This window comes from Anopheles coustani (assembly GCF_943734705.1).
Source record: "Anopheles coustani chromosome X unlocalized genomic scaffold, idAnoCousDA_361_x.2 X_unloc_25, whole genome shotgun sequence".
Lineage (NCBI taxonomy): Eukaryota > Metazoa > Arthropoda > Insecta > Diptera > Culicidae > Anopheles > Anopheles coustani.
In genome coordinates this window covers 5001-15411 of record NW_026525132.1, presented here as the reverse complement: position 1 = coordinate 15411, position 10411 = coordinate 5001, and the positions used below count along the sequence as shown (strand labels likewise).

General features: G+C 47.8%; 2 non-coding genes across 2 annotated transcripts in view; both read left to right on the top strand.

Annotated features, from left to right (window-relative positions):
• Window positions 1-9656: 9656 nt before the first annotated feature.
• Window positions 9657-9811, top strand: LOC131270355 (5.8S ribosomal RNA). The gene has a single exon (XR_009179453.1). It is a non-coding gene; the product is annotated as a 5.8S ribosomal RNA (ribosomal RNA).
• A 487-nt stretch (window positions 9812-10298) lies between these two features.
• The window catches only part of LOC131270368 (large subunit ribosomal RNA), a 4090-nt gene continuing 3977 nt past the window's right edge, over window positions 10299-10411 (top strand). Inside the window, exon 1 of the ribosomal RNA XR_009179465.1 lies at window positions 10299-10411. This exon is cut by the window's right edge and continues 3977 nt beyond it. This is a non-coding gene — a ribosomal RNA (large subunit ribosomal RNA).

Sequence of the window (10411 nt, the reverse complement as noted above, 5' to 3'; positions counted from 1 at the left end):
TTGACCGATCGCCCTAGGCAAGCTTGTATGAAGAAAGGGACCCTATGGGTCATATGGAAATACATGAAAAATCGGCTAAGTCCCAAAATTAGGATGTCTGAACTACACTAAAAAGTTACCACATCAAGCAAGGCAAAGTACCTAGGTGAACCCTAGGAAGAAACACGGACCAAGTCGGATGGCCTAAGTCAAGAGTACAAGTGACCTAGGCAAAGTTGTATGGCGCTGAGGACCCTGAAAAATCGGGTTAGTGTAGTTCAGACAGGGGAGGTTTCTGGGTCGGCTGAACCTCCTTATTTCGGGTTTTGGCCTCCTCAAGAAGACAGACCTAGGCAAAGTGCCTAGGGTGAAAGTGCGAAGACCAATCGAATAGTAAGACAAGTTTTGACCGATCGCCCTAGGCAAGCTTGTATGAAGAAAGGGACCCTATGGGTCATATGGAAATATACGAAAAATCGGCTAAGTCCCGAAATTGGGATGTCTGAACTACACTAAAAAGTTACCACATCAAGCAAGGCAAAGTACCTAGGTGAATCCTAGGAAGAAACACGGACCAAGTCAGATGGCCTAAGTCAAGAGTACAAGTGACCTAGGCAAAGTTGTATGGCGCTAAGGACCATGAAAAATCGGGTTAGTGTAGTTAAGACAGGGGAGGTTTCAGGGTCGGCTGGACCTCCTTATTTCGGGTTTTGGCCTCCTCAAGAAGACAGACCTAGGCGAACTGCCTAGGGTGAAAGTGCGAAGACCAATCGAATAGTAAGACAAGTTTTGACCGATCGCCCTAGGCAAGCTTGTATGAAGAAAGGGACCCTATGGGTCATATGGAAATACATGAAAAATCGGCTAAGTCCCAAAATTAGGATGTCTGAACTACACTAAAAAGTTACCACATCAAGCAAGGCAAAGTACCTAGGTGAACCCTAGGAAGAAACACGGACCAAGTCGGATGGCCTAAGTCAAGAGTACAAGTGACCTAGGCAAAGTTGTATGGCGCTGAGGACCCTGAAAAATCGGGTTAGTGTAGTTCAGACAGGGGAGGTTTCAGGGTCGGCCGAACCTCCTTATTTCGGGTTTTGGCCTCCTCAAGAAGACAGACCTAGGCGAACTGCCTAGGGTGAAAGTGCGAAGACCAATCGAATAGTAAGACAAGTTTTGACCGATCGCCCTAGGCAAGCTTGTATGAAGAAAGGGACCCTATGGGTCATATGGAAATATACGAAAAATCGGCTAAGTCCCAAAATTGGGATGTCAGAACTACACTATAAAGTTACCACATTAGCAAGGCAGACTTGTATGAAGAACGGGACCCTGGTGAAAGTAGCAAATATCCCAAACCGAACATGAATATTATACACACAAGAGTACGAACATAAAGGAACACGGACCAAGCGTACCGAGAGAATCGGTACTATAGAACCCTCGTGGTTCTACACAAAGACTTTATTTTAGGGGTTCAAGCCCCATAGTACTCAAACGGTGACAGTAGCAAATATCCCAAAACGAACGTGAATCTTATTCACAAGAGTACGAACATAAAGGAACACGGACCAAGCGTACCGAGAGAATCGGTACTATAGAGCCCTCGTGGTTCTACACAAAGACTTTATGTTCGGGGTTCACACCCCAAATCGAACGTGGAATTTACTTTCTGATGGTCATGCGGTCGTCCAAAGGGGTCTAGTATCCTGGGATGACAAGCATCACGGGCACAGCTCGTATCAAAACAGTCGAAGAGGCCCGCGAAAGCTTGCTTTCCATGGCTATGCGATGCACAAATTGAGTTTACTCACCGTAGTATAAAACGAACGAACCGAACCTATCCGAGTAGGGATAATGGGCGCAGTAACATACTTCTGTGACCCAGCGAGAGTTGAACGAGGTGACATGAACTGTCAGTGGCTTATATCAGATGGGATACATACATGAGATTGCTTTCAAATCTACACTCGAAAACCTAACCAAGTAAAAGCGAACGTGGGGAGGATTCGAAACCGGTAACGAAATCTTAAGCTGGAAAGAGTCATCACTATGGATACATATTATGCGAAACCAATCAAGTGCTCATTACTGATCCAAAACCGAAGAGCACTAGTGAACACCTTAATCTCACCCTAGTTCACATCCAAGTGATCGACCACGTGTGTGAAGCAAAGACCAATCGAATTCCTGAATGAACCGAACACTATGAACAAATGGCCAAAAACGTTATAACTATCCAAACATACTACTATCTAGCGAAAGTCATCACGATGGAACCATACCATGATCTTTAACCTATAGCGCTCACCATATTCCTACCCAGAGTGCAAGTGAACAGATTGCCCACCCCTACCCAGTTCACAACCACGTGATCGACTAACATACCGAGGTTACCACAAGTCAAAGTTATACGTTTACAAGCGCAAGACCAATCGAAAACCCCGAAAGCAATCTCGACCCAAAATGTATTATCCGTGAGTGTAGTCGAGTCTCGTACTCGTCATCTGTAATCGTCGGATAGAATATCCAGTACACGGTTGTCTTTCCAAATGAAATCTACATACAGAACTCGCTCTTGGCAAATGGGTGGCAATGGCGCAATCAGGAGCGAGTTCCCGTCCGGGTGCCAAGTGATTGGCAAATGTCTGGGGGAAAGCAACCATATATTGATTTGTCTGTTAGTGTACTGGGTGTTTGAGGTATGTAGTATCCACGCTTGGTTGGGTGTGTCAGAGGACCATGGATGCGTTCACAACCCCAATTGGGGTACATCGGGAATGATTTTGTGGAACCGATGTGCCCGGCACACACTAAGTTTTGTTGCAAGTTAATAGTGTGCCATGTCCGGGGGGGTTGTGATTAAACTCTGGTGAATTGCGTACTGTGGTGATTGGGGTATGAAAGCCCCGCAGTTGCAATGATCGGACGCGCCTAGCGTGTCCTTTAGTTGATGGTAGGGAAATGAAGGCCCTTGTCAGCTCACCTAAGTATTCATGGAAGTTTGGCATAAGGTCGCTGTGGTAGGGGTATGAAGGCCCCGTCAGCGCATGCACAATCGGGCGCACGTGCGCTTAGCGGAGTCGAATGCCGCTCAAGTGCCTGTCCGGTGCATCGGGTGTGTGTGATACGAGGGCAATGAGGTTCGCACGGGGGCTCGCCTCCCGTGTGCTACCGGACTTGACAACATATAGAACGTGGTGTTTGCTCCTCCGGGTGCAATGGGACAATGAACATTCGAACGCAAAGTCGGAATTCTGGTTGATCCTACCAGTAATATACGCTCGTCTCAAAGGTTAAGCCATGCATGTCTAAGTACAAACAGATTTAATGTGAAACCGCATAAGGCTCAGTATAACAGCTATAATTTACGAGATCATCAACCTAGTTACTTGGATAACTGTGGAAAATCTAGAGCTAATACATGCAACATGCCAGGACCCTCGCGGGAACTGGTGCACTTATTAGTCAAACCAATCGCGGGTTCTCCGTGTCATTGAGTTGAAGTCTGGATAATGATGCTGATCGTATGGTCTCGCACCGACGACAGATCTCGCAAATATCTGCCCTATCAACTATGGATGGTAGTATAGAGGACTACCATGGTTGCAACGGGTAACGGGGAATCAGGGTTCGATTCCGGAGAGGGAGCCTGAGAAATAGCTACCACATCCAAGGAAGGCAGCAGGCGCGTAAATTACCCAATCCCGGGACGGGGAGGTAGTGACGAGAAATAACAATATGAAACTCTTTAATGATGTTTCATAATTGGAATGAGTAGAGCATAAATCCTTCTACGAGGATCAAGTGGAGGGCAAGTCTGGTGCCAGCAGCCGCGGTAATTCCAGCTCCACTAGCGTATATTAAAATTGTTGCGGTTAAAACGTTCGAAGTTGATACTTGTCCAACACAGTCCGGCTCCGCCGACCCGGTCAACCCGTGGTCGGTGGGCCAAGTCGGAATCTGGTTGCGACTCAATGGTGTGGTAGGGCACCAAGTCTGTGTCATGGTGTGCCCTTCAACGGGTGCAAGTGTAACATAGAGCTCGACCGCTCACGTTTACCTTGAACAAATTAGAGTGCTTAAAGCAGGGTGCCCAAACGCCCTAGAATAATCTTGCATGGAATAATGGAATACGACCTTGGTCTAATCTTTCATTGGTTTGTACTCAGACCGGAGGTAATGATTAACAGAAGTAGTTGGGGACACTAGTATTACGGCGCGAGAGGTGAAATTCGTAGACCGTCGTAAGACTAACTAAAGCGAAGGCATTTGTCAAGGATGCTTTCTTTAATCAAGAACGAAAGTTAGAGGATCGAAGGCGATTAGATACCGCCCTAGTTCTAACCGTAAACGATGCCAACTAGCAATTGGGAGACGCTACAACCAGGTGCTCTCAGTAGCTTCCGGGAAACCAAAGTCAGGTTCCGGGGGAAGTATGGTTGCAAAGTTGAAACTTAAAGGAATTGACGGAAGGGCACCACAATGAAATGGAGCTTGCGGTTCAATTTGACTCAACACGGGAAAACTTACCAGGTCCGAACTTATGGAGGTGAGACAGATTAATAGCTCTTTCTCAAATTTAAGGGTAGTGGTGCATGGCCGTTCTTAGTTCGTGGATTGATTTGTCTGGTTAATTCCGATAACGAACGTGACTCACATATGCTAACTAGAACGCAGTCAGCGTTAATGCGTCGATGCCGATTGGAACGGGTTAGGACCTTTCGGTGGAGTATGACCTGACACCTTCGCTGTTCGTGTGCGCAAGTGCACTTACGGTACGCTGCTTAGCAGGACAATTTGTGTTTAGCAAAATGAGATCGAGCGATAACAGGTCCGTGATGCCCTTAGATGTTCTGGGCTACACGCGTGCTACAATGTGGGTAGCAGCGTGTCTCCTATTCCGAGAGGAACGGGAAATCACTCAAATACTCACTTAGTAGGGATTATGGATTGCAATGGTCCATATGAACTCGGAACTTCTAGTAAGTGCTGGTCATCAGCCAGCGTTGAATACGTCCCTGCCCTTTGTACACACCGCCCGTCGCTACTACCGATGGATTATTTAGTGAGGTCTTTGGAGATGATCGTTCGCTGGATCCTCGTGAACCGCGTCTGCTTTATCGAAGTTGACCGAACTTGATGATTTAGAGGAAGTAAAAGTCGTAACAAGGTTTCCGTAGGTGAACCTGCGGAAGGATCATTAGTGGCCAAGTGATCCTTCCAGAAGTCCGAACCTGCGGGTTGAGACTTCGGCACAAGTTGCCATATGATAATTGACGAAACACTATAGAAGTCCGAACCTGCGGGTTGAGACTCAGGCACAAGTTGCCATATGAAAGTTGACGAAACACTAACAAGTCCGAACCTGCGGGTTGAGACTTAGGCACACGTTGCCTTATACATGACTTCGAACAAATACACAAGTCCGAACCTGCGGGTTGAGACTTAGGCACAAGTTGCCTTATACATGACTTCGAACAAATACACAAGTCCGAACCTGCGGGTTGAGACTTAGGCACAAGTTGCCATATGAAAGTTGACGAAACACTAACAAGTCCGAACCTGCGGGTTGAGACTTAGGCACACGTTGCCTTATACATGACTTCGAACAAATACACAAGTCCGAACCTGCGGGTTGAGACTTAGGCACAAGTTGCCTTATACATACATTGGCCAAATAAACAGAAGTCCGAACCTGCGGGTTGAGACTTAGGCACAAGTTGCCATATTATATTCGATCAAACACTAAGTAGTCCGAACCTGCGGGTTGAGACTCAAGACCGTAACAAGATGTCACTATACAAGTCCGAACCTAAGGGTTGAGACTTAATGCGATCTAGATACCAAGTTGACATCCAATACCTGTTGAGCAAAACCAAAGATTCCCTGTTCTCGATGATTACACTATATAACAGGGAATCATGAAGAAATCAAGCAAGCGTGAAACAAAGTCATCACTTGGGCATGCTCGATAGCCAACCACATGACCTTAACCTAAGAGAGCATGCAAACCACATGATACCTATAAACGATTAACCCGCCCTAGTTCAATCGTTCACCAAGTGATGACTTCAGTATGGCTAAGAGAAAAACTTTTAAATGGGAAAAACTCTAAGTCCGAACCTCCGGGTTGAGACTTCCGCGTCGGAGGTGGGCGCACCTCCTATCCGAAAGATGATGAATCAGGGGTGTTCGGTCAGCAATGGTCGGATGCCCCGTCGTAGTCCAACTATGACAATCAAAGTCAAGACCTCCGGGTTGAGACTTTCCGCGAGTACAAGCATAAAGGAACACGGACCAAGCCGTACCGAGAGAATCGGTACTAGAGCCCTCGTGGTTCTACATTGAGAGAGCCCTCGTGGTTCTCATTAGGGGCTTTATGCAAGTCGTACTCAATACTGTGGTGTGAAGTATAAAGTATAGTCCTCGCCTGGTCCACGCTGCTTCGGCGGTCCTGGGTAAGATAGTTAATTCTAGCTTGCCCTATAGTGGAATGAGGACACTTAATGCTTCGTCTTTTAGCGGCGGCTAGACTCCTCCTCACGGGGAACGAGTTGACGCGCACAGCGGCGGCTTACGCACTATGGCAATCATGGATGCCTGAAGATTCCGTGAAGTTCTCCCCTGGTCCACGCTGCCTCGGCAGTCCTGGGTAAAATGGAATATTTCCAGCTTGCCCTATAGTGGAAGAGGACTATCCAACAATACAAAGTCAAGACCTCCGGGTTGAGACTTTCCGCGTCGGTGGTGTCGCGCACCGCCTATCCGAAAGATGGTGTAACAGGGGTGTTCGATCAGCAATGGTCGGATGCCCCGTCATAGTCCAACTATGACAACCAAAGTCAAGACCTCCGGGTTGAGACTTTCCGCGTCCGGAGGTACGCGTACCGCCTACCCGAAAGATGGTGTGCTTCTGGGGTATTCGATGAGTCGGATACCCCGTCGTAGTCCAACTATGACAATACAAAGTCAAGACCTCCGGGTTGAGACTTCCGCGTCGGAGGTGCGCGCACCGCCTACCCGAAAGATGATGAATCAGGGGTGTTCGATCAGCAATGGTCGGATGCCCCGTCGTAGTCCAACTATGACAATCAAAGTCAAGACCTCCGGGTTGAGACTTCCGCGTCCGGAGGTACGCGTACCGCCTACCCGAAAGATGGTGAATCAGGGGTGTTCGATCAGCAATGGTCGGATGCCCCGTCGTAGTCCAACTATGACAATCAAAGTCAAGACCTCCGGGTTGAGACTTTCTAAGAGTACAAGCATAAAGGAACACGGACCAAGCCGTACCGAGAGAATCGGTACTAGAGCCCTCGTGGTTCTACATTGAGAGAGCCCTCGTGGTTCTCATTAGGGGCTTTATGCAAGTCGTACTCAATACTGTGGTGTGAAGTATAAAGTATAGAGTCCTCCACTGGTCCACGCTGCTCCGGCGGTCCTGGGTAAGATAGTTCATTCTAGCTTGCCCTATGTGGAAGAGGACTCAATACCCTACCTGTTGAGCTTGAAACAAAGTCATCACTTGGGCATGCTCATATTGCCATACACAATTACATTATATTCGAATGAGCATGCAAGCGACCCTATATAGACCGAACCAAAACGATAGATACCGCCGTAGTTCACCCCCACCAAGTGATGACTTCAGTATGGCTAGTGTGTGAAGTATAAAGTATAGTCCTCCCCTGGTCCACACTGCTTCGGCGGTCCTGGGTAAGATAGTTAGTTCTAGCTTGCCCTATGTGGAAGAGGACACAATACTTAATACTTAGAGTACAAGCATAAAGGAACACGGACCAAGCCGTACCGAGAGAATCGGTACTAGAGCCCTCGTGGTTCTACATTGAGAGAGCCCTCGTGGTTCTCATTAGGGGCTTTATGCAAGTCGTACTCAATACTGTGGTGTGAAGTATAAAGTATAGAGTCCTCCACTGGTCCACGCTGCTCCGGCGGTCCTGGGTAAGATAGTTCATTCTAGCTTGCCCTATGTGGAAGAGGACTCAATACCCTACCTGTTGAGCTTGAAACAAAGTCATCACTTGGGCATGCTCATATTGCCATACAATATTCCATTATCTACTAATGAGCATGCAGCTATATGATTATAACCTGTAAACGATTACCCCGCCGTAGTTCAGCGCTTCAACCAAGTGATGACTTCAGTATGGCTAGTGTGTGAAGTATAAAGTATAGTCCTCCCCTGGTCCACACTGCTTCGGCGGTCCTGGGTAAGATAGTTAGTTCTAGCTTGCCCTATGTGGAAGAGGACACCATACTTAATACTGTGGTGTAATGAACAAAGTATAGTCCTCCACTGGTCCACGCTGCTTCGGCGGTCCTGGGTAAGATAGTTAGTTCTAGCTTGCCCTATGTGGAAGAGGGCATACAAGACAAAGTATAGTTCTCCCCTGGTCCACGCTGCTTCGGCGGTCCTGGGTAAGATAGTTAATTCTAGCTTGCCCTATGTGGAAGAGAGCATACATGAACCAAGAACGAAGGTTATGATCGAGGAATGATTCGACAACTAACCGATGGTATGAAATGTGAAGAATTCAAGCAAGCACACAATCAAGTCATCACTTGGGCATGCTCGATAGCCAACCTCATGACATTAACCTAGTAGAGCATGCGAAAACCAATATATATGTAAACGATGCCTCCCTAGTTCAGCGCTTCAACCAAGTGATGACTTCAGAATGGCTAAATCAAATCGGTTCAAACCATACCATCGGTATCCTATTGAAACACACAAGTCGATATCAAACCTCATGATTGTGTAGTCCTCCACTGGTCCACGCCGCTTCGGCCGTCCTGGGTAAAATGGAACATTCCAGCTTGCCCTATGTGGAAGAGGGCACATTACTCAATACTGTGGTGTGAAGTATAAAGTTCAGTTCTCCCCTGGTCCACGCTGCTTCGGCGGTCCTGGGTAAGATAGTTCATTCTAGCTTGCCCTATGTGGAAGAGGACACTTCATACTTCGTCTCTAAGCGGCGGCTTGACTCCTCCCTACGGGGAACGGGTTTACGCGCACAGCGGCGGCTTACGCACTATGGCAGTCATGGATGCCTTACGTTTCTATGAAAAGTGTGTTCCTCCCCTGGTCCACGCTGCTTCGGCAGTCCTGGGTAAGATAGTTAGTTCTAGCTTGCCCTATGTGGAAGAGGACACGTAGACTTACTGTGGTGTGAAGTATAAGGTTCAGTTCTCCCCTGGTCCACGCCGCTTCGGCCGTCCTGGGTAAAATGGATTCATCCAGCTTGCCCTATGTGGAATGAGGACACTTTATGCTTCGTCTCTAAGCGGCGGCTTGCTCCTCCCTACGGGGAACGGGTATACGCGCACAGCGGCGGCTTACGTTATGGCAGTCATGGATGCCTTACGTTTCCATGAAAAGTGTGTTCCTCCCCTGGTCCACGCTGCTTCGGCAGTCCTGGGTAAGATAGTTAGTTCTAGCTTGCCCTATGTGGAAGAGGACACGTAGACTTACTGTGGTGTGAAGTATAAGGTTCAGTTCTCCCCTGGTCCACGCCGCTTCGGCCGTCCTGGGTAAAATGGATTCATCCAGCTTGCCCTATGTGGAATGAGGACACTTTATGCTTCGTCTCTAAGCGGCGGCTTGCTCCTCCCTACGGGGAACGGGTATACGCGCACAGCGGCGGCTTACGCAAGTTAGTCACCCTCGGCAGTGGATCACTCGGCTCATGGATCGATGAAGACCGCAGCTAACTGCGCGTCATAATGTGAACTGCAGGACACATGAACATTGATAAGTTGAACGCATATTGCACGTCGTGGGAACCTACCATGATGTACAGATGACTGAGCGCTTATATTTGAGAAATGTATCGCATACATTTAACTACGCCGTGACACCCGTCACGAGACGTGCACCATGATGTTAACTAGGGTCGCGACGACCCGCTAGCATTAAAGAACCCGTGGTTTACAATATACTGGCATTGGAATTCGAAGTATTTAGAGCGTCCGTGTTCCCGCGTGAGGCGGAAGTACGAGGAGAAGGCGTGCTTGTGGTGTCTGTGGTGGTGTTTACTGATGTCTAGCTTCAGCTTATTTATTTATTTAAATAGAAGCGAAGATGTCAAAGTAGCGTCGAAGCAGCAGCGGTAGCACAAATGATTCAAGTATGGAAGTTGACCAAAGGAACACAAACAAACTAGCGTATGGGCAATGGAAGGTATCAGTGAGTTAAACCACACGCGGGCTAACAGCCCGTTAACCGAGTCCAACGGTACATATTGGACATTGAAACAAAGTAGTCGCAAGCCAGATGTGACGATAACAACCGCAAGGTACATAAGCCTCAGTTCATGTGTGACAACCCCCTGAATTTAAGCATATTAATAAGGGGAGGAAAAGAAACCAACCGGGATTCCCTGAGTAGCTGCGAGCGAAACGGGAGAAGCTCAGC